The following is a 27,755-nucleotide window of genomic DNA, read 5'->3' as shown; positions in this document are numbered from 1 at the left end:
GGAGCAGCCTGGCAGTGAAATGCCATGCTAGAGTGTACAGCAGCACTGGTTTCAATGAAAGCAGAAGAAATACTAACACTCACTTAAGCCAGACATGTTTTTCAAACCAGCCATAAATTTGCACGGGCAACCTTTGGATCATAATAAAGTTACCTTTAGTTTACAGTTGATGTTGCATACAGGAGATGTAGTAATCACATCCACATGACACTACACCCTAATTATCCTAGGATACGGCTTTTTATTCCATTTGCACCAAGCAAAAATTGTGTAGAAATATACATAATACAGGTATCAATTTCTCTCGAGATTATTCCTGGCAATGTCAAAAAATGATTGTCGGGGCATTCGGGTGGCCTGGCAGTCTATTCTGTTGCCTACCAACACGGGCATCGCCGGTTCGAGTCCCCCTGTTACCGCTGGCTTGGTCGGGCATCCAACTCTGTGCATAACATGTAGTCCACTGACTTCCGGTTTCTACTGCAGCGGTCGTACCAGTTTCCTCTTTGTTGGCTTGTGCTGTTGACAATGAGATATTTTTGGCGATGCCTGCAAGATTTACCATGGATAAAGGTCAACCACATGCACACAACTGTCCACACACTTTCACCTGCACCTACCAGCACACGGGGGAAAAGTTTCAAGTTGTACATATCAAGTTACATCCACAATTATGAGAATAGCGTGATCCTCCCATGCGCTACGTCCCCCTGGTGAAACTCCTCACTGTCAGGTGAAAAGAAGTGGCTGGCGACTCCACATGTATGGGAGGAGGCATGTGGTAGTCTGCAGCCCTCCCCAGATCGGCAGAGGGGGTGGAGCAGAGACCGGGATGGCTCGGAAGAGTGATGTAATTTGCTGGGTACAATTGGGGAGAAAAAGGGGTGAAAAATCCAACCCCCCCCCCCAAAAAAAACCAATTGTCACCGTTGCTGCATCGAGTATGAATTTAGCCTGTTCTAATATACCAAAAAATTAATTCCAAAATGAGATATCCACCTTTAGAAGAATGTTGCCCACTTTTATAAAGTATTTGCATATTCAAATGACTGTATGAATAAGTCACCAGACCCTTGTGGGAATAAGTATCTAAAACCACTACAAGGTGGTTTGGAAAGGAGCACTTCATATTTCCCTTGTTCTTCCCACGCCAATTAAAACGAGTTGCCAGAATCTCCATAAGTAAGCTCAATAACTCCGCGAGTTAATATTTGATGGTAACAACAGCGCTTCAGTAAGACCTTGCCCGAGTTGTACAACGAAGTTTAAATGCCAAATATTACGTGTCATATTTGAATTCAATAGGTCATGAGTGACATGGTAATTGCTGTCATTCCCTTTACCATCGAGTACCTTTGCAGTATTTACACAGTAAAATGGGCTGCATTTTATACATGGCTTTTCTAGCTGCCACAATCAAAAACACTTTACAATCAATTAATGTCTCACATTCCCCCATGCGCACGTGCACAGACACACCAATGGTGGTGTCAGCCATGCAAGGCAACAGCCAGCTCATGGGGAGCAGTTAGGGGTTAGGTGTTGTTCAGGGACACCTTGCCATTTTTGCCAGGAGGAGCTAAAGATTGGACCGGCAACCCTCCAGTTATTAGATGACCTGCTCTACCTGCTGAGCCACTGCCGCCCATAATAGTGTTATAGAGGGTCTATTAAGGGTGTATTGCACAGGTCTCCAATGTTTTTCAGGTCAAGGACCCCTTGGCTGATACAGACACGGCGGAGGGACCCCCTATTACATAGCATGTAGGATTGTGTTGCTTATTAATGTGTATGGCGGCCTATAGTGCCATGTATAGACGTACTTTGCAATGGTGTATACGTACAATGCTAAGCCATCAAAATAAAAACTACTGACATTCATATATTTATAGAACACGTTTTTTGTAATTCTTCTTGACACGTTCATGGATTCATCCAGTTGTAACACAAAAGCCTCTGCCAACCTCAGTTTCTCTGCTAGTTGCACCCTCACATCAGATGCCATGTCATCAATATGGCGAGCAACGGTTGTGTCCGACATCAGTACGGCGAGCAGTGTCCGACAACGGAAGGCTTCTCAGTTTATTAACGAACTCATCATTCCCAGACATTGTTTTGCACATACCACTGGCTGCAGGCAATATTAACTCCTCTGCAGTCGTGCATGGCTTTTTGTTCTGAGCGATGCGAAGATCATATTCGTATTATTCCTAAAGGAGAGTTTGCACCACTGATACGTCAGTGATCAGCAAAATAATGCCAGCGTCATGCAGGGAAAGAGGGCGCTCTAGTCTACACCATGCAGATAGATGATTGGGGTGGTGGGGACAGAGCTAATTTAATAAATCTCACCTCCCATCCTAACCCCACATACACACACACACACACACACACACACACACACACACCCCTACCAAAGCATATAGACACCAAAGAAAATGTGCGTTTATACACACACATAGTGTCTGTGTCCCTGAGAAGTGCACCCAAGGTTATTTCATGTTGTGGCTGATGAGAAACAGGGGAAAGTCACCCTAGAGTTTCCCCAGAGAACAGGAGAAATCGCTGTGCCAATAGGCAGGCAGGTCACACACAGGAACTTTCTGCTTCTTTCCTGTTCACCCTCGATAGATACAGACGCCCCGAGTATAAAAAGTGCCAGAAGCAAAATTTGGTGACGTCAAGCAAGTCCTTCATGCATTGCTTGCACATGCTCATTTGTTACTATGGATTAGGTTATTATTACTCATTACATTTATTAATATGATGGGCTAACTTCTCATGGCTTGTCATTATGAGTGGAATTTGGATATACTAATTACACCATTCAGCACATAGTACAGATGGGTGACAAATGAAAGGAAAAACCTGAATGTTTGACCCCTACAGTGAGGGGGTCCGGGGTCTCTGTTATGCTGTGGGGGGCATTTTCCTGGCATGGGTTGGGTCTACTTGTCCCCTTAGAAGGGTCACTGCAGATCAATACAAAGTTATTCTGAGTGATCACCTTTATCCTATGATGAGACATTTCTATCTGATGGGAGTGGTCTCTTCCAGGATGACAATGCCCCCACCCACAGGGCACGAGGGGCCCCTGAATGGTTTGATGAGGTTGAAAATGATGTAAATCATATGCTAGGACCTTCACAGTCACCAGATTTCAACCCACCTAGGGGAGATTTTGGACTTGGACTGACATGTTAGATGGTGGCGGCACGGTGGCGCAGTGGTTAGCACGGTCACCTCACAGCAAGAAGGCTCTGGGTTCGAGCCCCGGGGTAGTCCAATCTTGGGGGTTGTCCCGGGTCGTCCTCTGTGTGGAGTTTGCATGTCCTCCTCGTGTCTGTGTGGGTTTCCTTCGGGTGCTCCGGTTTCCTCCCACAGTCCAAAGACCTGTAGGTCAGGTGTATCGGCCGTACTACATTGTCCCTAGGTGTGTGTGTGTGTGTGTGTGTGTGTGTGTGTGTGTGTGTGTGTGTGTGTGTGTGTGTGTGGGGTGGGGGGGGCGCCTGTGATGGCCTGGCGGCCTGTCCAGGGTGTCTCCCCGCCTGCCACCCAGTGACTGCTGGGATAGGCTCCAGCATCCCCGCGACCCTGAGAGCAGGATAAGTGGGTCGGTTAATGGATGGATGGATGGATGTTAGACAGCGCTCTTCACCACCATCATCAAAACACCAAATGAGGGAATATCTTCTGGGAGAATGGTGTCCAGCCCTCCAGTAGAGTTCAGAGACTTGTAGGATCTATGACAGGGAGCACTGAAGATGTTCCGGAGGGTCATGGTGGAGCAACACCTCACTAAGACAATGATGTTGGTTTTTCCTGCAATTTGTCACCCGTGTGTGCGTATATGTTTCCATGTGTAGTTGAATATATCATCATGGGTTATTAGCCTATGCCAGGTGATGCCCTGTGTGAAATGGTGATTTTCTAAGGCGATTATTAGAACAGGTAATTGTCGCTACAAAGATGGCAGTATAACACTGCAGACTAATAGCTTCCATGCCTGTTACCGTACCTCATTGCGCATCTTCAGTTTACCTCAGAGAAACGTTACAAAACATGGGAACCAACAGTAGGCTTCACCTGTAATATTAGCGTGCCTTGCTCATCGCCAGTTAATAGCTCATGTCAAGTGTAAGAGTTGCAACAAGATATTTTGTCTTATTTCTGGGACAATCACTTGAAATTTGTCAGCACACACTACTAATGAATCAGCAACAAATCTACTGCTACTACTACTACTACTACTACTACTGCTACTACTTTCGGCTGCTCCCATTAGGGGGCGCCACAGCGGATCATCTGTTTCCATCTCTTCCTGTCCTCTGCATCTTCCTCTGTCACACCAGCCACCTGCATGTCCTCCCTCACCACCTCCATAAACCTCCTCTCTGGCCTTCCTCTTCTCCTCTTCCCTGGCAGCTCCATATTCAGCATCCTTCTCCCAGTATACCCAGCATCTCTCCTCCACACATGTCCAAACCATCTCAATCTTGCCTCTCTTGCTTTGTCTCCAAACCGTCCAACCTGAGCTGTCCCTCTAATATACTCGTTCCTAATCCTGTCCTTCTTCATCACTCCCAGTGAAAATCTTGTCATCTTCAACTCTGCCACCTCCAGCTCCTCCTCCTGTCTTTTCATCAGCACCACTGTCTCCAAACCATATAACATAGCTGGTCTCACTACCATCTTGTAAACCTTCCCTTTAACTCTTGCTGGTACCCTTCTGTCACACATCATTCCTGACACTCTTCTCCACCCACTCCACCCAGCCTGCACCCTCTTCTTCACCTCTCTTTTGCACTCCCCATTACTGATGATAATGTAATGAATCAGCAACAGATGTTTTACCAGAACATTTAAAGATTTTTCTTTCCTTTTACATTTGTTCTGGTTCCTCAGTACTCTCATGCCACCCCACTTTGTCAAAAAGCTCTCTCTTGTCACTGATATGAAGTTGTTCATGCTCTGCCAGTACTTGGAGGTATTATGTAGGAAAGTATGGTAAGCTAGTGTTTAGAGGGGGATGATGCTCACTGCAGGAACCTGTTTTAGCCATCTACAGCTTATAAGCCAGAGCTGCTATGCTCGCTATTATTTCTTTTTGAATTCATGTACCAGTCAGTCTTGGTTCCAACCCTCACCTATGGTCATGAGCTTTGGGTAGTGACCGAAAGGGTGAGATCGTGGATACAAGCGGCTGAAATGAGTTTCCTCCGTAGGGTGTCTGGGCTCAGCCTTAGAGATAGGGTGAGGAGCTGGGACATCGGGAGGGAGCTCAGAGTAGAGCCGCTGCTCTTTTGCATCAAAAGAAGCCAGTTGAGGTGGTTCGGGCATCTGATTAGGATGCTTCCTGGGCACCTTCCTTTGGAGGTTTACCAGGTACGGCCAACTGGGAGGAGACCCCGGAATAGACCCAGAACTCACTGGAGGGACTACATTTCCAATCTGGCCTGGGAACGCCTTGGGATCCCCCAGGAGGAGCTGGAGGGTGTTGCTGGGCAGAGGGACGTCTGGAGTGCCCTACTTAGCTTGCTGCCACCCCGACCCGACCCCGGAGAAGTGGCTGAAGAGGAATGAATGAATGAGTGAATTCAAGTATCAGTCTCCCTACTTGCTTTTGAAAGCAACTTTGACCACTATACCAGCTGCTGTTCGTTTTTTGCTGTTAATGTGGCTGTAAGGGTTTTATCTTATCTTAACGAGGAGGGTTTGATGACTTATGAGTCATTATGTCATACAGCTATTGCGTTGGCCCACGTTTTTGATGTGAAATGTTTGAGGGTCCACCTCTACCCAGAGGTCAGCATCCAATAAAATGTGGAGTGATTTCCAGTTAAGTTTAACAGCTCGTCTGTCCCTCTTACAGCAAAGATCAACAGCTATGAACCAGAGTGCTCTATTTATCTGACTGGTTGTGCTCATCTTCTGCTCTCCCTCACAACACACAGGGTGCAACTGCAAAGAAACCTCGAAACAAACCTGACTACATACTCCACGCACGCACTGCACACACACACACACACACACACACACACACACACACACACACACACACACACACACACACACACACACACACACACATACACATTTTTATCTCTTTGCAGTGCCGGGTTACTTCTCTGCTGTGATGTGATTGATCAGGATTTGTTCCACTTCAAGTTACAGAATGAGGACAGGTACATAGGAAAACCAATTAATATGAAATATGTCAGCTGAGGCGATGCAATCAATGGTGCATTCCATTACGTTCAATAATAATATTTGACATATATTAAAGCATTAATTATGTTTTGTTAGAGTTAGAGCTTGGGCGGCACGGTGGCGCAGTCGTTAGCGTGGTCGCCTCACAGCAAGAAGATCCTGGGTTCGAACCCCGCGGTAGTCCAACCTTGGGGGTCGTCCTCTGTGTGGCGTTTGCATGTTCTCCCCGTGTCTGCGTGGGTTTCCTCTGGTGGCTCCGGTTTCCTCCCACAGTCCAAAGACATGTAGGTCAGGTGAGTCGGCTGTACTGAATTGTCCCTAGGTATGAATGTGTGTGTGTCTGTGTGTGTCTGTGCGTGTGGGCCCTGTGATGGCCTGGTGGCCTGTCCAGGGTGTCTCCACACCTGCCGCCCCCAGTGACTGCTGGGATAAGCTCCAGCATCCCCGCGACCCTGAGAGCAGGATAAGTGGTTCAGATAATGGATGGATGGATGGATAGAGTTAGGTCTTTGTGTATTATGTAGGCAGAAATCACAATGTCGGTGGGCACAGAGGGTGGGCCTAGCCCGTTCAAGAGCAATCATACATAATAGGTTTTGAAAGGCATATGTTAGCCAAAATAGGCCATTACAACTGTACTTGCCTGGGTGCACTACAATTTAATGATACAAGCCTTATTCATCATCAGAGGTAATGTTACAGGCATCAAGACGAACATCAGCAGCATGGCATCGCCTGGCGCGGTGGCCACGTGTTCACACACTCACAGCTGACACAGCAACATTACCAACGTGCTTTTCTCCTTCTTGGAGACTGTTCAATAGCCGTGGCCTACACTCAGGACCCAGAGAATCATCATCACATTTTATTCTTATAAATCCATGTATTTTTTTTTTTTACATGATGATGGTGGTCGCGTGGCTTGGTTCCTGGACTGTTCTGATGGTGTCTGGACACTGCTTGGCATCCTCATCATATTCTTCATACATTTTATAAGTCCATTATAATTCTGTTTATCCTCTTTCAATGTTGTAGTCTGTAAATTGCGTGAACACAACATCCATTACACATTGTGCGTCTTGGGAGAGAGATCCCTCCTCTGGTGCTCTCCCTGAGGTTTCTTCCTATTTTTTCTCCCTGTTAAAGGTTTTTTTTTTTAGGGAGTTGTCCCTCATCCGATGAGAGGGTCTAAGGACAGGATGTTGTGTTGCTGTTAAGCCCACTGAGGCAAATTTGTGATTTTTGATATTGGGCTATACAAATAAAATTGATTTGATTTGTTTTGATAGAAAATGTAAATTAAGGGCTGGGTGGGAGGGCTGACGTGACGTCACGGAGAGAGCTCCTCCCATTCTTCTGTTCCCTGACTTGATTTGGAACGCCCCTTATATTCGGGGCGGGGCGGGGCTCCAGCGCAAAGACTGTGGACGGGGGGGGGGGGGGTACATGTGCCCTTCTTCTATTCAAAATCCCGTTTGTGCCCCCCCCCCCCCCACACACACACACACTTTAAAAATCTTTTGTGCCCCCCGCACACGCACACACACACTTGGAAAATCTTTGTTTTTTTAAACCGCAAAAATCGTGCTTAATACGCGTTAGATTCTGGCTGACAATGTGAATTGAGCTGCGGATTGTAAGACTTTGTGCACAATATTACGGTCTTCGTATTTTTCAGGCGTTAGAGGGTCAGCTGTGAATATGTGTGGGGGGGGGGCTGTGATGGCCTGGCGGCCTGTCCAGGGTGCCCCCCCCCCGCCTGCCGCCCAGTGACTGCTGGGATAGACCCGGAGAGCAGGATCGTTATCACCCCATGCGCTACGGAAACCCCATTTGTTTGACGCACGTGTGAAAACGTGTCTACTTCCCGTCACCGCTGTCGTTTTACGGCATTGTCGAAAAAGTGTCGTCCCCTCGCCTGATGTGGATTTTTTCGTCTTCCACCTACATTTGCAGGAATACCTCTTAAAAGGCGAGATTGCAAGCGGTTTGGATAATGGATGGATGGACTGTAAGGGCCCAGATATACTCAACAAAATGATTGCCCCGGACGAGTACCGGGAACGGACAGTGTGCCAGCGCGGTTCGTTTCGCGATACGTTTTGCTTTGGTGGGCCGGCGTGCTCCACGCATGCGCACTTGAAAAAATAATTACTGGACGCGAAAGCGACAGTTGGTGCCGACGAAAGCCGTTAATTTTTACGTCTTTCTTTGGAGAGGGGGTGAAAGGAAAGAAAGGAAATGTGAGTTGGAAGATAAGAACGATATTCTGTAATTTAGCCCTGGATCACGTATTTTCTGTCTAGTCCTGTTGACGTTACGCTAACGTTGACGGAGCCAACAGTGTTAGCCGAGTGTTAGCTGAATGTTAGCTAACGAGCGAAAGAGTCACTAGCCAGTCACATATTCAGAAGGGGGGAAAGGAGATTTGACAAACTAAATATTTAAAATGTGAGTTGGGGGATTATATTCTGTAATTTAGCCCAGGATCATATATTTTTTGTTTAGTCCTGTTGATGTTATGCTAACGTTGACTGAGCCAACAGTGTTAGCCGCGTGTTAGTCGCGTGTTAGCTAATGAGCGAAAGAGTCACTAGCCAGTCACATATTTCCGAAGGGGGGGAAAGAAGATTTGACAAACTAAATATTTAAGCTGGTTGTAAAACAGCGTTTTTGTAAAACAATGTGTTTTTAAAACACAACATGATCTGGCATTGTTTCCCTGGCGCCGGCAACACCAAGGACACAATGCCAATGGAAAGTCAAGTAGGATCCTTTGTCGTGCTGGACACACGAATTCCCTCATTCAGCAATGTCATGCAATGAGCGGTGTTTAATATTTTCCAGTTAACAAAATGTTATTGTTATTTTTACTGTCATTTGGCTGAATTTATTATAAAGCGCCTTAGGCTTTTTGTTCTCTAAAAACACTGAATTGTGTGTGATGGTACTAACTAATTTTGATGTAATGGGGTTAGGGTTTTTAGAGAACAAAAATCGTTACTAAGGCACCATAATAAATTCAGTCAAATGACAATGAAAATAACAATAAAATAACATTTTAACTAGAAAATATTAAACACCGCTCACTGCATGATTTTGTTGAATCAAGGCAATTCGTTTGTCCAGCACGACAAAGGATCCTAATTGACTTTCCATTGGCATTGTTTCCGTGGTGGTGGCATGTAATTTTAACACAGTACGTGCCACCACCCCGTAATGCGAGTGGTAAGAGGTCGTGGTCATTTCACGTGTTTCTGTGAGATCAGGTTGGTAAAACAGCGTTGTTTTTCCATTAACCAATGTAACTTGGAAACGAGTGCACATTAAAACGCAGCAAGTATCTGTCAACAATGTATGAAAAGCAGAGTCTCACTGCTAGTTTACTGGAACGTTAGCCTCACAACACAGGCCCGCTAGGATAACTTGACTGTGCTTTCACACCAGACATCAGATGAGGTGGAGGTGCCTATGGAAGACAGGGAGGGCGAGGCAGGGATCAGATGAGGTGGAGGTGCCTTTGGAAGACAGGGAAGGCGAGGCAGGGAGAAGCAGCGCTGAGCTGCAGGTAGGTTATATGTGCTGTTTAAGGGTGATTTTGGTTTGTGGAGAATGCGAGGAAGGAGTGAACATGATAAGAAATGAACATGGTTGAATTAAATCTTAAAGTACATTAATAATAATAATACCACCACCATGATGTAAATATGGCTCCGGCTTTCCCACCCGCATTGTTCTATACCTTGTTTGTGTCAACTGCTTTCATATCAGAGATCAGCTGAGGTGGATAGATTTGTCAGTTCTCAGGTTCTCAAAAAAAATACATACACACCACACACACACAAACTATATACACTCACCAGCCACTTTATTAGGCACACCTGTCCAACTGCTCGTTAACGCAAATTTCTAATCAGCCAGTCACATGGCAGCAACTCAATGGATTTAGGCATGTAGACATGGTCAAGACGATCTGCTGCAGTTCAAACCGAGCATCAGAATGGGGAAGAAAGGTGATTTAAGTGACTTTGAACGTGGCATGGTTGTTGGTGCCAGACGGGCTGGTCTGAGTATTTCAGAAACTGCTGATCTACTGGGATTTTCACACACAACCATCTCTAGGGTTTACAGAGAATGGTCCGAAAAAGAGAAAATATCCAGTGAGCGGCAGTTCTGTGGACGAAAATGCCTTGTTGATGCCAGAGGTCAGAGGAGAATGGCCAGACTGGTTCGAGCTGATAGAAAGGCAACAGTAACTCAAATAACCACTCATTACAACCGAGGTATGCAGAAGAGCATCTCTGAACGCACAACACGTCGAACCTTGAGGCAGATGGGCTACAGCAGCAGAAGACCACACCGGGTGCCACTCCTGTCAGCTAAGAACAGGAAACTGAGGCTACAATTCGCACAGGGTCACCAAAATTGGACAATAGAAGATTGGAAAAACGTTGCTTGGTCTGATGAGTCTCGATTTCTGCTGCGACATTCGGATGGTAGGGTCAGAATTTGGCGTCAACAACATGAAAGCATGGATCCATCCTGCCTTGTATCAACGGTTCAGGCTGGTGGTGGTGGTGTAATGGTGTGGGGGATATTTTCTTGGCACACTTTAGGCCCCTTGGTACCAATTGAGCATCGTGTCAACGCCACAGCCTACCTGAGTATTGTTGCTGACCATGTCCATCCCTTTATGACCACAGTGTTCCCATCTTCTGATGGCTACTTCCAGCAGGATAACGCGCCATGTCATAAAGCTCGAATCATCTCAGACTGGTTTCTTGAACATGACAATGAGTTCACTGTACTCAAATGGCCTCCACAGTCACCAGATCTCAATCCAATAGAGCACCTTTGGGATGTGGTGGACCGGGAGATTCCCATCATGGATGTGCAGCCGACAAATCTGCAGTAACTGCGTGATGCTATCATGTCAATATGGACCAAACTCTCTGAGGAATGTTTCCAGTACCTTGTTGAATCTACGCCACGAAGGATTAAGGCAGTTCTGAAGGCAAAAGGGGGTCCAACCCGGTACTAGGAAGGTGTACCTAATAAAGTGGCCAGTGAGTGTATATTATATATATACTATATATAGCGTTTTTTTTTCAGAAACCATCAATGGTGTTGATAAAAGTGCTCAAGTGCTCTATATATATATATATATATATATATATATAACAGAGTTATATGACTGTATGACCCCTGTATGTCTATGTTATGTTTATCTGTTGTCTTGTTTCACCACTGTTTATTGTAAAGCCACTTTGAGTGTTAGAAAATATATATAGCGTTTTTTTCTGAAACCGTCATTGGTGTTGTGAGTGCTCAACTAACGAGGATCGGAATATCAACACGGATACAGAAAAAAAAAGATTTTAATACCTTGCAGTACAGGTCTATTTCGTGCATCTCGCACTCATCGCAGCTGTTGAGTGCGAGACGCACGAAACAGACCTGTACTGCAGCGTATTAAAATCTTTTTTCCTGTATCTGTGTTGAGATATACGTGTGTATATATATATATATATATATATATATATATACACACACACACACACACACATAACTCATATAGCGCTTTTCAATTGACAGCTGATTATTGCTTAAGGCACAAAACAGGCTTGTACTGTAAATTAAAGAATTTACTTGAATCATTGGTTTATATATATAAATATCAACACATGCAGGAAAAAAAGTTGTAATGTGGTTCTCTGCGTTGGGTAGTTTGTTGGTGTGATTGACGACGCTACGACGACCAGGTAGATGATATCGTATCTATTGCCATCAGAAGCCTGTATGAAAACAGTACACAGCAGTGAATATACAGGTCTCCTTCCGCATACAGTGCCCACAGCCGTCTCTTTCAAAGTCCAGAGCGAAAGGGACTTTGAAAGAGACGGCTTTTTTTCTTCTTTTTTTTTTCCTTTCCTGTATGTGTTGATGTTCCACTCGTCATTAGTTGAGCACTTATCACAACACCATTGACGGTTTCGGAAAAAAACCCACTATATATACTATATATATATATATATATATATATATATAAACACATTATATAACTCTGTCTCTCCACACATATATATATCAACACAAATACAGGAAAAAAAAAACGTTTTAATGCATAGCAGTACAGGCCTGTTTCATGCGCCGTGCACTCATCAGCTGCTAATGTGGTTCAACAGAGAATCATACAGTTTATGTTGCCCTGAATTTCGGTCGGACAGCAACCAATCAGATGAGGAAATATTCAAACTATAACAACCAATGGGGGAGGTAGTTATGCACAGCGATGAATGGAGGGGTACAAAACATCACAACCAATCGGTTAAGGGACAGGTTTGTTTTGAAAAGCATTTAGGGACCAGGGCACTGTTGAAATGGCATACATTAAAAATCTAACAAGTTAATTTATGTGAATTATATAGTGGGGTGGTGTTGGGGCACACCCTTGGTTGTTATAATTTAAATGTTTCCTCATCTAATTGGTTGCACAGTTGGAAGGACAGGTAGTTAAAATATTACAAAATATATTTAAAAAAACAAATGTCATATGTGTATCATCTAATCAGGGGGGAGGAATATCAAAGACGTTTTACTTATAGTTACAAAGGAGATTTTTTTCGGTGTCTACAGCTGGTGGCCAATTCGTTTCTATTATTCAAGGTGGACATATCAGGTCTGCAAATAATAAAATACTTTTCTGCCAAGCACGGGTCACATGTTTTACCTCTAACTGAGGTCTTTTACCTCCAACCTCATTAGTTGAGCACTTATAACACCATGGATGGTTTCGGGAAAAAACGCTCTCTCTCTCTCTCTCTCTCTCTCTCTCTCTCTCTCTCCCTCTCTCTCTGTGTGTGTATATATATATATATATATATATAGCTTAACATGTGAAGTTTAGTAAAGTTATGGGTTAAACCATTGGTTCTAAACTGGGGGGGTCTCGAGACAATTTCCAGAGGTCGCCAGATGGTTGTAGAGAAGTATGAAACTGTCTAGATCCACTGCACACCTGATGTGAAACATAGGTGTACTGTCTCTTTAATTGCTGTAAAAGGAGGCACACACTGCACTGGCCCTCAGTATACTTCAAGACTACTTTGAGAGAGCAATGTTGGAGACGGTACAGTACTAAACGTCTGCACGTTTTGTCGATAATAATAATCATTCTTCATATCCGGATCAGCATGAAAAAAAAACATGGCAGGCATTGAATGTTACCGAAATCGAACATAAATCATTGTCCCCTTTAAAAACGTTTTCAATTTATTGTCATATAATTCACCTGAAGACATACATCAGCAATAATGGCTTCTGTGCAAATTACAGGGATACATTTTAAGCATCAGCTTCTCAAGAGGACCCTGGGATCTAGCGGTCTTGGTGGCTATTGTGCATGGACGAACATTTGTCGAGAAAATCGAAGGGCAGCAAGGACAACAGCAGACTAATACCAGGTGCAGTCAGAACAACAAGGTTAATGTATATAATTAATATATAAATGACTAACATTTAGTGGGATGCGCTTGCGTGCCCTACTAGACATCCCTACTAGACATTCCTGCCAGGTCCCTCTCAGATCGTCCATGAGTGAGCGACCATGATTTGTGTCCATGAGTGAGTGACCACAATTTGCCACACGTAGCCCATGGCGGTCGTTCTGTGGTGCTGTGGGGAAAAAATAAAATAACCTATTTTAGACTTGGGAATGGTTTCTACATTACATTGCCCGTACTAGTGATGTAATTTTCCGTGGAATAGATTTTATGGCGTTTATGAGAGTCAAAGTGTGTGTGCACATAAGGTGCCGATATTTCAATAAATCTAAAAACACTAATTAAAGCCAAAATCAAATTAGTTGTCGTTCTGTCTGTGGGCAAAGCAATGGTCTTCCTGTGTGAGTTTGGTAGCTTTAATGTGTTATATTACCGTAATCCCTGAACAGTCTCAGTTAGACAGTTTATGAGTGATCAGTGTGTTGCATCAGGGGGTTGTGAGTTAAGTCACCCAGTGCTATTGGTGGGGGTTGCGAACACCAACCTGATTATTCTGGGGGGTCGCGACTCGGAAAAGGTTGAGAACCATTCGGTTAATCGGTACAGTATGTAAGACAGCTTTTTCTGATGCATATGTGGTGCTATTCTGGCAACATGATGACCGACTTAATTATTTCCCAGATTTTGTATTGGATACTGTAGCCCCTAAATGTATGTAAAATGCAGGAAATGGGATCAAACCCACATTTTTTTGCGCCGGCTGTACACAGTGAAAGAGGAGGGGCTGCTTGTAATCTGGCGTTTGCGAAATACACTGCCACAATCTGCCAAAAATATGACCTATCATCATCAGATAACAACAACTTAGTTTTGTATAGCGCCTTCAAGGAACCCAAGGACGCTTTACAATAGATAAGAACAAAAAAAAAAAACCCAAAACAAAACATTAAAACAAAGATCAACAGACTACAGACCATAGGCCTTAGTAAAACAGTAGGTTTTCAGTAGTCTTTTAAAACTGTCCAAAGAAGCAGCAATGCTGCTACACTAAAGGCTCTATCCCCAAAAGTCCGCAGGCTGGTGTGGGGAATGGAAAGTAAGCCCGTGTCTGCAGACCACAGATTCCAGGACAGAATATAGGGGTTGAAGAGGTCTGATAAGGTACTGGGGGGTATGGGCATGGAGGGATTTCTAGTTGAGGAGGAGGATTTTATAAGAAATGCTGGATTTGACCAGGAGCCAGTGAGGGTGGACAAGGGTGGGAGTGATGTGTTGCCAGCGCTTGGTGCGGGTCAGCACCCTGGCAGCTGAATTCTGCACATACTGAAGCCTGTCTAGGGCTTTGTTAGGTACCCCAGACAGGACTCCGTTGCAATAATCCAGATGGAAGGTGATGAAGGCACGGATGAGGGTCTCTGCCACCGAGTTTGAGAGTAATTGCCAGAGGCTGTAGACGGTTTTGAGGTGATGTGGTGAAAGATTTCATGTGTGACTGGAATGAGACGGTGGAGCCCAGAATGACACCAAGGTTGCGGACTTCTAGGGATGGGCAGATGGAGCAGCCATCAGCGTTAAGGAGAAGATCTCCAACCTTCCGATGTTAAACAAGAAGCAAGAAACAAGACTTGTTTTATTTTTATTGGTTGCGTTTTTTCCTTCAATTGATTTTCATAATGTAAGAAATAATGAGAAATAATATTAAGAATTTTTTTTTACATTTGACGCTAACTCGTACATTTTTTATGATTATGCTGGGTGTGCCAGTTTGAGATTTAGATGGCACAGGCACGTCTGGGCACACCTGTGGCTAATGGTGGTGTACCCACATATATGTTTGTTTTGTGTCTTTGCATGTGTGTTCATTTGTTGATATGAGGCCGTGTTGTCGATGACAAGATATCCCAGTTTCAACAACACAATCCCGAGTGGCCCTTTTCATCTTTAGTTTTTTCTCCCTCCCTCATCCCTCTGACGACATGGACTGAACTTGATCTCAAAAGTGAAGGGGAAGCTCTTCAAAGCCATATTTGATGTTAGTTTTGTTATGTTTGGGGAAAAGCAACTTCCTATCTCTGTAAGCCAAAAAGAGGGCTCCAAATAGAGCAAGAGAGAATTTAGGGTGTGTGTGGGTTGTAAGAAGGCTGCTTGCTGGCTGGACAATCTTAGTGGTTGTTTGATTGTAAAATGAATGTGTCGGTGTTTAAGTTCGGACAGTCGTGTGTACATCCATCTGTATCTTTGCCCCCGTGTCTACCGCATGTGTGGCTGGTGGCTGTTGAGTCTGGACAACAATTCTCTGGTAGGTGTGTGGTTGTGAACAGCATAGAGTTGAAGTTTTGAATCAATACTATAAGAATTGGTGATTGATTTATTACTCATGTACTTTGCTATCTACCTCTCTCCTTCCCTCTTTCTCTCTCAATTTGTGCTTTATTGGCATGGCAAAATATACATTTGTGTATCTTACATACTAAATGGGCGGCACTGTGGCGCAGTGGTTAGTGCGGTCGCCACACAGCAAGAAGGTCCTAGGTTCGAGTCCTGGGGGTAGTCCAACCTTGGGGTTTGTCCCGGGTCGTCCTCTGTGTGGAGTTGCATGTTCTCCCCGTGTCTGTGTGGGTTTCCTCCGGGTGCTCCGGTTTCCTCCCACAGTCCAAAGACATGTAGGTCAGGTGAACTGGCTGTACTAAATTGTCCCTAGGTGTGAATGTATGTGTGTGTGTGGGGGGGGGGGGCTGTGACAGCCTGGCAGCCTGTACAGGGTGTCTCCCTGCCTTCCGCCCAATGACTGCTGGGATAGGCTCCAGCATCCCCGCGACCCTGAGAGCAGGATAAGTGGTTCGGATAATGGATGGAGTGGATGATGGATTGGATAATGGATAGAAATTAAATGGTCCTAAAAAATAGTGGCAACAAAAATCATGGGTGGAAAAAGTAAACAGCATATGTATAATAAACTAAAGGTGTATTCACACTAGGCGATCCGTACCGTGCCCGAGCACATTTGACCACTAAAGTCCAGTTCATTTGACTAATGTGATCACTCCGCACGGTTCAGCGTACCGAGCCTTGGCCCACTTGAAGAGGCAGGCTGGGATGTGGTTCAGTTGAACTCGGGCACGGTACACATCTAGTGTGATTGCTTACTATGCCTAAGCACGGAACTCAAACGCTATGATGTCAATTATGCGGCTGTCCCGTTTAAAAAAACATTCTTATGCGTGCAGCACAATTTACTGAAAATCGCTGCGTTGCATCATTGCAGAGGAAGATGCAGAGGGCAGGACGAGATGGAAACGGATGATCCGCTGTGGCAACCCCTAACGGGAACAGCTGAAAGTAGTAGTAGTTGTGTTGCATAATTGATAAATCTATAAGGCATGTGAGAGGGTAGTATGTCACTGCGCCTAAAATGACTCGAGATAAGCCACGAGGTACATAAAGTTATGAACATTGCGTTATGCGAGAGCGCTTCTCATCAACACAAGAAGTCGCATCATGATGACGTAAGTGTGCTTGGGCCCGGAATGATAAATGCAATGTGAGTGCAGGCCATCGGGGAGTGGGGACGGGGGGCAATCGTGTTCAGGCACGGTACAGGGCAACTATACCTAGTGTGAGTATGACCTGAGATCCCAAGATGCACACACACACACACAAAGATACAAAAATCCATCCATTATCCGAACTGCTTATCCTGCTCTCAGGGTGGCGGGGATGCTGGAGCCTAAACCAACAGTCATTGGGCAGCAGGCAGGGAGACACCCTGGACAGGCCGCCAGGCCATCATACAGGGCCGACACACACACATTCATATCTAGGGACAATTTAGTACGGCCGATTCACCTGACCTACATGTCTTTGGACTGGGAGGAAATTGGAGCACCCAGAGAAAACCCATGCTAACAGGGCGAGAAGATGAAAACGCCACACAGAGGACCTGAGATGACCACCAACGTTGGACTACCCCGGGCTCAAACCCAGCACCTTCTTTCTGTGAGGCGACCATGCTAACCACTGTGCCACCATGCTGCCCACAAAGATACACAAAGAACAACAAAGTTGTTTAAAGAGTTAAAAATGAAAGTTCTGGTAATACAAACATGCCATATGAACCTACAACTGAATGCCCTTATTTTAAAGGGCCAGTTTTCAACCTTCCATGTATTAATTGGAGCAGTGACATCTCTATAATGTACACAATACTTGCCAATGTCTTGATGCCTGCTCAATAATCCAGGTAAGGAAATCACAGAAAGTTGAACCGGTTCATCTGGACACAACGTTTAACAGGAGAAATGCTTCATCACTTATCTAAGTGACTTTGTCAATCTCAATTGACTCTAGGTGTCCCCCAAGCTTATAAGCAGCACAGTTGCATAGCGACCAAAACCAACAATCGGTTTCATATAATTGCAGTGACCATTAACAAGAGTTAATGGTTGCATATGAAACCAATCGTTGGTTTCGGTTGTGAGGTTTCTTCAGATTTTCCAGGGGGCGCAGTTTTGTGTGCCCCAGACACTCCCACTTTTTTTGGCAGTGAATTGGTATTGTTTTAATGTTTTTTGATCTAATGTGATTGGACAGTTCTCGTGGCTGTCAATCCTGTTCACCCACCACGACGCCTCGTCTCGACTGTCAATCATCCACCGTCTAGGAACCCTGATAAAATCTATAGGCTACATGGTCCTTCTTAATAACTCCGTGACTGTGTGGACATTAAAGCAGCTGTCAGATGTGCTGCGCCAAGGTACATTGCGTCCCCCCCCAAAAAAAATTGTGGACATTAAAGCAGCTGTCAGGTGTGCTGCGCCAAGGTACATTGCGTCCCCCCCCAAAAAAAAATTGTTAGCATCAGCCGCCACTGCATCCGTTGATGGCAGTGGTTAACAGAAGAACGACAAGGCTGATTTGCTGAGAAGTTCATTTTCTAACCTAATAATTGGTGCCTTTAGGCAATGTAGAAAAGCTCTCTTGGTAGGAGAAGGTCGATTTCCCTGCTGACGTGAATTGCACCCGAGTGATTATAGTATTAAAAAAAAAACTAGACAGAACCACAACACTTACAGAACGTGCAAATTATTGGTGGCAAAATTTTCCTTTAATTATTTTCTCATGTTTGGATCACCTCTGTCCCCAGACTGTAGCCAGGATCTCAACATTGTGCTGCCAGTGCAGAGCATTCAGGTTTTCTCCCAGGAGAATGATTCGTTTTTCTGCACGTGAATTGTTTTTAAAAAGTAGGCAAATGTGGCTAAATTTGGTGAAATATTCCCTGATAATGTCTCATTCTGTGAGGAGGTACAGCTCTATCTCAACCTCATTTCGGGTGCATTGCTGGCACAGCGCTCCTCTTTGGGCAGCCATGTCTGACTGGATCAGCCTTTTTCAATGGCCAAGCTGTGCTCACCGAGTCTGTACTTCGTCAGGAAGGCTTGATGTTTTTTTTTTTGTTTTCTCTCCCAGATACTCTGCCACAGTGTGCTTCCTGTTTAGGGCCTAGTGGTTTTGCATTTTGCGCTGTACTTTTGATGTACTAAAATTTTGTATTATTGAGTATCTCTAATCAAGTATCTCTATATCCGTGCTTTGGTCCTGAAGCTGCTATCTCTGCAGACCAGACCCCCAAGTGGGAGAGTCTTAAACCACAAGTAGATGGGCACCTATGAGTGGGAAGTCTTTATTTAAAGTAGGATGATCATTAATGGGGGATCAGTAAAGCGATACTGTCACCTGTCCACAAATAAACTACGTATGCTTGTCACTGTCCACATATAAACTATGCCTACACGATACATAATTTTAAGGAAGACTATTTTATTTCAATAATTGCCGACACTGTACATAATTTTAAGGATGCTTGTATTTTATATTAATACATTTTGTTAAAAGAAAGAATATAGATATATCTTTAAATGGAAAATGCAGGCAATATTTACAACATTAAAATATTGGAATAGTGGTCTCTGGACAATAAATCCTTTATTTAATCTTTCTGGTAAATGATGGACAAGGAAAGCGAGGACACTTACATATATATATAGCCGAGTTGACATTGTTGCCCTCTGAATCATCTCACGGAGGGCAAGGGCTGGTGGCTGTAGGATGACAGAAGAAGGCTAGAGCCGCCTGATGACAGTCTGTTCACATCGCTCGCTGTGTGAGGGTTGCTGATAGCAGACGCTGCTCGCTGTGCATCACCGTGGCCAAGGATTATTACGGTGGTGTGTTACAGTCAAACACTATGTCCTATACTTTTCATCAGGTATAATAAAACAGTTGTATGTCTCTAAATACAACTTTTCATGTTTTCTTCCCATGCATCTTTACTGACATGTCCTTTGATAGGATAAAAACAACACTGACATAGACCCAAATACTTTTAACAGTACATTAATACTGTCAAATAATACTTAATAGTAATACTTAATAATAATGCTTAATAATACTTGATAATTAGTAATACGTAATGCTTAATGATAATAATAATGCTTAATAATGAATGCTTAATACTCATACGAGTATTAAGCATTAATTAGTATTAATACGACCTAGATGAGATGATGTATTTAAAAAAATGTAACCCACATTGTTTTTCAAAACAATTCTATAATCAAATTGTTACAATATCCTTGATTCAGAATCTCTTAATCAGTGCCTCAAAGCTTCCCTTGTCTACTGTTGCCAACATTGCCTGTTGGATACACACAAAAAAGCACACACTTTAATACAGCACAGGTTTGCAACCCTGACTGTGGCAACACCAGCTCAGCTAAATCTTAAGCATAATCACCACTTGATTTTCGGCATTTTACACACTTCTGACCTGTGATCTTCAACAATGCGCTCTGCAGGGCCACACATTGGTTTCACAGCATGCACTGTTTCAACATGCACAACGTTTGGAAATTGACAATAATGAAAGATTAAACAAAGCTTGGAGGCAGAAAACTTGAATTGATGACTTGTAGTTATTGTATTTCACAAGCTGCTGTATGCATGGTTTCAGCCCTATTAAACTTTTGTTTGCTTGTAGAACTAGCAGATTTGCCTGTTAAACCATCTAAGTGACATGTTCCCACCAACCTAATGTTAAGTCATCTTGATGCACGCACAATAATCCAGGTAAGAAAGTCACAGAAAGGTGAATCAGTTCATCTGGAAACAACATTTATTGAGAGAAACGTTTCATCGTCATCTAAGTAACCTCTTCAGTCTCAACTGACTGCAGGTATCCCCACCCTTATAAACAATACAGTTTCAGTTGTTATGCCATTGTATTGTTTATAAGGGTGGGGACACCTGCAGTCACTGTATTGTTTATAAGGGTGGGAAACCTGCAGTCACTGTATTGTTTATAAGGGTGGGACACATGCAGTCACTGTATTGTTTATAAGGGTGGGATACCTGCAGTCACTCTATTGTTTATAAGGGTGGAGACACCTGCAGTCACTGTATTGTTTATAAGGGTGGGATACCTGCAGTCACTATTGTTTATAAGGGTGGAGACACCTGCAGTCACTGTGTGTTGTTTATAAGGGTGGGACACCTGCAGTCACTGTGTTGTTTATAAGGGTGGGGTACCTGCAGTCACTGTATTGTTTATAAGGGTGGGGACACCTGTAGTCACTGTATTGTTTATAAGGATGGGGATACCTGCAGTCACTGTATTGTTTATAAGGGTGGGACACCTGCAGTCACTGTATTGTTTATAAGGGTGGGGACACCTGCAGTCACTGTATTGTTTATAAGGGTGGGGACACCTGCAGTCACTGTATTGTTTATTAAGGGTGGGGACACCTGCAGTCACTGTATTGTTTATAAGGGTGGGACACCTGCAGTCACTGTATTGTTTATAAGGGTGGGGACACCTGCAGTCACTGTATTGTTTATAAGGATGGGGATACCTGCAGTCACTGTATTGTTTATAAGGGTGGGGATACCTGCAGTCACTGTATTGTTTATAAGGGTGGGACACCTGCAGTCAATTGAGACTGACGATGTCACTTAGATGAGTGATGAAATGTTTCTCTCAATAAACGTGTCCAGATGAACTGATTCAACTTTCTTTGACTAATGGTAACTCGCATGTGGAAGAAGTCATATCCATAATCTAAAAACACACTCCATACTTTTGGCTGAAAAAGTATTTCAGCTTTTAACAACTAACATCCCTTGCCTTGTTAAGTTCATGACTTTACATGCTGTATTTTACCTTTTAACAACTGCTTAAGTGCATTTTTACCAGTTAATGCGGCTTACCTTTGCTTTTGTGACAACAGCAGTTCACTGTCAGTGCAACCTGCTAGTTTATCTATTGTTAATAATTACAGCAATTTGTTTATTATAGCAATTTAATGGACATATTTCCTCTTTTTGGCCAGGAGACATATGGAAATTGTAGGCCTAGCTGTTTGGAGCTGCCCCACCCATTTGCAAATGACTCCTTTTTGTTGAGATACTCTTCTCCAAGCTATAGGGAGTCAGAGCCTGTCCCATTATCCACACTTTATCTGCAGTTCAACACTTGGGCACTTGATGTGGCCGTTCATGCGCTCAGTGTAATTGCACAAGTGTGTGTCCTGTTTCTCTAATAAGCTAAAGCACAGTGCGCTTGATGTGCACTTTATTTGCTCTTAAGCTAGGACCGCCGTGGAGTGGCGTATTTGGCTAAGTGTACGTCACCCATAATGCACTACGTTGGGGACATTGTGAAGCCAAGTGCCCAAGTGTTCATGTGTGGATGAAGTGTGGATATTGGAACAGGCCCTCAGTGTGTGTGTCGGTGTGTGTCCGATGATGCGTGTCAGTGAAGTGAGCACCAGGAACAGTTAAGTGAGGGGATTGTGTGTTTTGCTCATCTCTTGACTCTGCGGGGCTTTGTAATGATATGTGATATGTGGGGATCGCTGTTTGTTAGATGTTTCCGACATTTGATTGTCCTCTTCTGAATATGATGGCAAATGGATATTGGTCCTGTTCAGCTGTATATGTGTTTGTAGCTTTCCTCTTGCAAAAGGAGCTTACAAAAGTCTGCATGTAGGGTTTCAGTTGTGTGTCCCAATGCTCACATGTTGATTGGTTGTTCCCTAAACGTCACCGGCATGAAGGCTAATTGATTAAGTTACTGACTGAAATAATTTTAGCCAGATTGTAATTGAGATTTAGAAGAGCACTTGTTTTAAAGCACAGAATCCCCTGAGCGCTTCATGTATTAGTTCAGTCACAGCAAGGTTGAAGCTTCAAGTGGGGTTTAATAAGTGCAAAACACCTCATGAACCTGGCTTCCAACTCAATCACTCACAGCTGACATTTAATTTCATGTTTAGCTGAACCGTGTGCATAGACTGGGGGTGGATGGGTGGGGGGTTGCAACGCTTCCAAAAATGTTGTGAATGAAGTGCTTCAAAAAGCATATGCTGCTATAAGTCATTAAAGAGTTTGCATTTTTTTCTTAAATTAACAATATAAAACAAATGTAAGAAAATTGGCAAGATGTATTTTTTTCTGCATCCCCACCACTGTTTTCTCTTAGCCTTTTGCTTGCATTGTATCTCTTGGTATTTCCCTGCGGTTTCATCTGAGGTAGGATTTCTCAGAAATGCCATTGACAGAGATCCAAGTAAGACGTGCTCACGGTGCTCAAACAAATCTATCTTTTGAAGTGTTTTTGATGTTTCGCCTTGCTTTTCCGGGCTGTTGGTTGGCTAAAAACATGATTCAGACATGCTAACTTTAGCCCTGTTGAGCAGCTGCAAAAACGTCTATTTTAGAATGTCTATGTTAAGCAGCTAGTCAGGATATTATGCAAATAACATGTCTTTGGTTAATAACATGCAGCACTACCTACTCAATAAAAAATGTGCAGTCAATACTATTCCTGCCTCCAATTATAGACTTAAGACAATGACCCTTTATCGTTCTGTGTTCTTCACAACAAAGCCACGCAACAGTTGTGTTTTGCAAAAGGATCTGCATCTACAGTGTGACACTAGTGTCCCTGTTGGGTTGAAATCATTTTTATTTGTAGGAATCTATAAGTGTTGTTCCAAATGTAGATGTGTTTGCATCCTGGAGATCGCAATGTTTTTATTTTATTTATTTATGAATTGAAACACCAGTATTCTGGTCTTTTTTTCATATTTACTACCAGAACCCAGGTCTGACAAGTGGGCTCTGGTTATTCTGTAAACCCTATTCACCTCGGAACAGGAGGACCAGGTCATCTGCATATAGGGCGGGAAATTAACCTCCTTGTGTGTCAACTTTGTGTCAAAATCATTTACATAGATTTTAAGTACATATTCATATTTTACAACTTATATCGGTTTGAAAAAGTGTTTAAAATGATCTCATGTTAAATTGAAAGTGAAGTACAAACCCCAATTCCAATGAAGTTGGGTCGTTGTGTAAAACGTGAATAAAAACAGAATACAATGATTTTCAAATCCTTTTCAACCTATATTCAATTGAATACACTACAAAGACAAGATATTTAATGTTCAAACTGATAAACTTTATTGTTTTTTGCAATATTCCCTCATTGTGAATTTGATGCCTGCAACACGTTCCAAAGAAGCTGTGACAGGGGCATGTTCACCCCTGTGTTCCACCACCTTTCCTTTTAACAACACTCAATAAGCGTTTGGGAACTGAGGACAGTAATTGTTGAAGCTTTGTAGGTGGAATTCTTTCCCATTCTTGCTTGATGTACGACTTCAGCTACTCAACAGTCCGGGGTCTCCGTTGTCGTATTGTGTGTTTCATAATGTGCCACACATGTTCAATGGGAGACAGGTCTGGACTGCAGGCAGGCCAGTCCAGTACCCGCACTCTTTTACTACGAAGCCACGCTGGTGTAACACCTGCAGAATGTGGCTTGGCATTGTCTTGCTGAAATAAGCAGGGACGTCCCTGAAAAAGACGTCGCTTGAATGGCAGCACATGTTGCTCCAAAACCTGTATGTACCTTTCAGCATTAATGGTGCCTTCACAGGTGTGCAAGTTACCCATGATGCCATGGGCACTAACACCCCCCATACCATCACAGATGCTGGCTTTTGGACTTTGCTCTGAGAACAATCTGGATGGTCCTTTTCCTCATTTGGCCCGAAGGACACGACGTCCATGATTTCCAAAAACAATTTGAAATGTGGACTCGTCAGACCACAGCACACTTGTCCACTTTGGGTCAGTCCATCTCAGATGAGCTGGGGCCAGAGAAGCCGGTGGTGTTTCTGGGTGGTGTTGATATCTGGCTTTGGCTTTGCATGGTAGAGTTTTAACTTGCACTTGTAGATGTAGCAACAAACTGTGTTAACTGACGATGGTTTTCCCAAGTGCTCTTGAGCCCACGTGGTAATATCCTTTACACAATGATGTCGGTTTTTAATGCAGTGCTGCCTGAGGGGTCGAAGGTCACGGGCATTCAGTGTTGGTTTTCGGCCTTGCCGCTTACGTGCAGAGATTTCTCCGGATTCTCTGAATCTTGTGACGATATTATGGACTGGAGATGATGAAATCCCTAAATTCCTTGTAGCTGTACGTTGAGAAACGTTGTTCTTAAACTGTTGGACTGTTTGCTCACGCAGTTGTTCACAAAGTGGTGAACCTCGCCCCATCCTTGCTTGTGAACGACTGAGCCTTTCAGGGATGCTCCTTTTATACCCAGTCATGACACTCCCCTGTTTCCAGTTAACCTGTTCACCTGTGGAATGTTCCACACAGGGGTTTTTTGAGCATTCCTCAACTTTCCCAGTCTTTTGTTGCCCCTGTCCCAGCTTCTTTGGAACGTGTTGCAGGCATCAAATTCAAAATGAGTGAATATTTGCAAAAAACAATAAAGTTGATCAGTTTGAACATTAAATATCTTGTCTTTGTAGTGTATTCAATTGAGTATACGTGGAAAAGGATTTGCAAATCATTGTATTCTGTTTTTATTGACGTTTTACACAACGTCCCAACTTCATTGGAATTGGGGTTTGTACTTTGAAAACTAAATATACATGCATAAACATAAAACTTTTTCCCCTGCTATTTTTTCTGTACGTGTTTATCAGTTAGGGTGAAAATATGGTCATATTAATGGTAATATGGTAAAAAACCAATTTGACTTCTACTCAAGGCATTGTGTTTCATAAGTTTAGTAGTCAGGAATATATGATATTACAAATACGCTCCCCAAGCTTTCTAATCAAATCAAATCAAATCAAACTAATCATATTGAGGTATCAGTGACTGCAAGAGTTATATTATCATGCTACTTTCAAATATTGGTGTTATTAAACCTTTATTCCAGATGTCATGGAAGTGACCTACACTCAGAACCAAGTGGAATAATTTTAGGATGGCCAACTGATATTTGGAACTTGAGTAAATTATCATTTCATTTCAAATCCCCTGCCTGATGATTTTTACCCCTCTTTTACCTGACTTGATTGGATTTTGATGGTGTCTTAAGACCGGTCCCACTGATTTTCTCTAGCATTCCTCTGCTCTGAATTTGAGTCCAATTCTGTTGTTGTATAAAGATTTTTAAAACAATTTGTCCATGTTTATACACTTTGGATTGCTAATTCTCCATGTTTTGATTATTATTTTTTTTTTTTACATTTTTCCATATTTTCCAGAACTGACGTGTTGGTAGTTGCTTGTAAGTAAATTGTGTTTTGTTGTTTCTGAGTTTGTATTCATTTAAAGTTTCAGAATAAGAATGAATGAATTTGCATTTTTTCTTGGGATCTCTGCCTTTCTGATTTGATCATTTCCCAAGTTCTCTTGTAAAATTTCAATAGTCTATATCAAAACATTGTCCCTCTTTTTAAGGTTTGTATTTTGGGCAGGTTTTTTTACTTTAAGATATTTTTGGTGAACTATATTAACATTTTTCACAGCTAGAGTCTCTCTCTCTGCTGGGCTTGTTTCTCCCCGTCCCTCTCTCTCTCTCTCTCTCTCTCTCTCTCTCTCTCTCTCTCTCTCTCTCTCTCTCTCTCTCTCTCTCTCTCTCTCTCTGTCTCTCTTCCTGCTTTTTGTTACTCAAGCTCCACAATGTGGTAACTAGGTGGAACTGCTCTGCTAACCAACATCAAACAGAAGATCACTTTTCGATACATACTAGAGAACAGCCTAGCATAGTGGACTGTTTGACAAACCAAATTAAGCACAGTGCACTCAGTAGAGTGCAGATCCCAGTCAGGCATATCTCCTCTTCTCCAGTGCTCGGACTTGGGGACAAACCAGCTGAGGAGTTAGCACTCAGTTGCGGTACAAAACAGGTTTTTCAAAGATTTTGAATTGCTGCAACCATGAGAAATCCTTGATCATACAGTCATATCTGCACAAAATTCTGAGGCTGACAGGCCCATATACACGCACTCACGGACGGAAAAACCGGTGTTTTTCCTGCCATTATAAGAATTTTGCACAGCATCCGAGTCGATTGACCAGAAATATGGAGAAAAAAAACCTGAGTCAATATGCAGCACTCAAGCTAAAACAAATCTATCTAGTAAAAGCATTTAGCCTGTCAGTCTGTGGATGCGCAGCCTCCTAGGTGGACCGTCGCATGAATGCGACCAAATCCAACATGAACTTGTACTTTCCTAAAGAAAAGGTTTTCTATGCGACCATTTTTGCTATGCGACCTTCATTAATGTTCCAGAAAACCAGAGTCAGGTCAGTTCTTCAGACGACAGAGAGAGAGTGAGAGAGAGAGAGAGAGAAGTGGTGGTCGAGCGAGAGTGAATGAAGAGAGGGAGCAGCAGTAGTGAGAACAAATGTTTTTCAAAGGTTTTTTGAATCAATGCAACCCTTTAGAGTTTCTTGATCACACAAACTGACAAAACTGAAAAAGATAAACAGGAGTTGGTCCCCGGGTCCCAGTTACTGCTCCTAGCTACACAGCTATGATGGGTTAAATGCAGAGCGTCATTTCCCCACAGGGATTAATAAAGGAAATCAAAAATAAATAAATCACACAGTCCTAACTGCACAATAAATATTAGGCTCATTGGTCCAGTAGTATGTGATATTAGCTGCACA

The 27,755-nt window shown here is 43.3% G+C and overlaps 1 protein-coding gene across 1 annotated transcript in view; it reads left to right on the top strand.

Moving 5' to 3' along the window:
• Positions 1-27,755, top strand: part of shank3a (SH3 and multiple ankyrin repeat domains 3a) — a 299,427-nt gene that overhangs the window by 52,034 nt on the left and 219,638 nt on the right.

This window comes from Lampris incognitus, chromosome 6 (genome assembly GCF_029633865.1).
Source record: "Lampris incognitus isolate fLamInc1 chromosome 6, fLamInc1.hap2, whole genome shotgun sequence".
Classification (NCBI taxonomy): Eukaryota; Metazoa; Chordata; class Actinopteri; order Lampriformes; family Lampridae; genus Lampris; species Lampris incognitus.
Note: the sequence above shows the minus strand (reverse complement) of the source record. Positions and strands in the feature narration are given on the sequence as shown.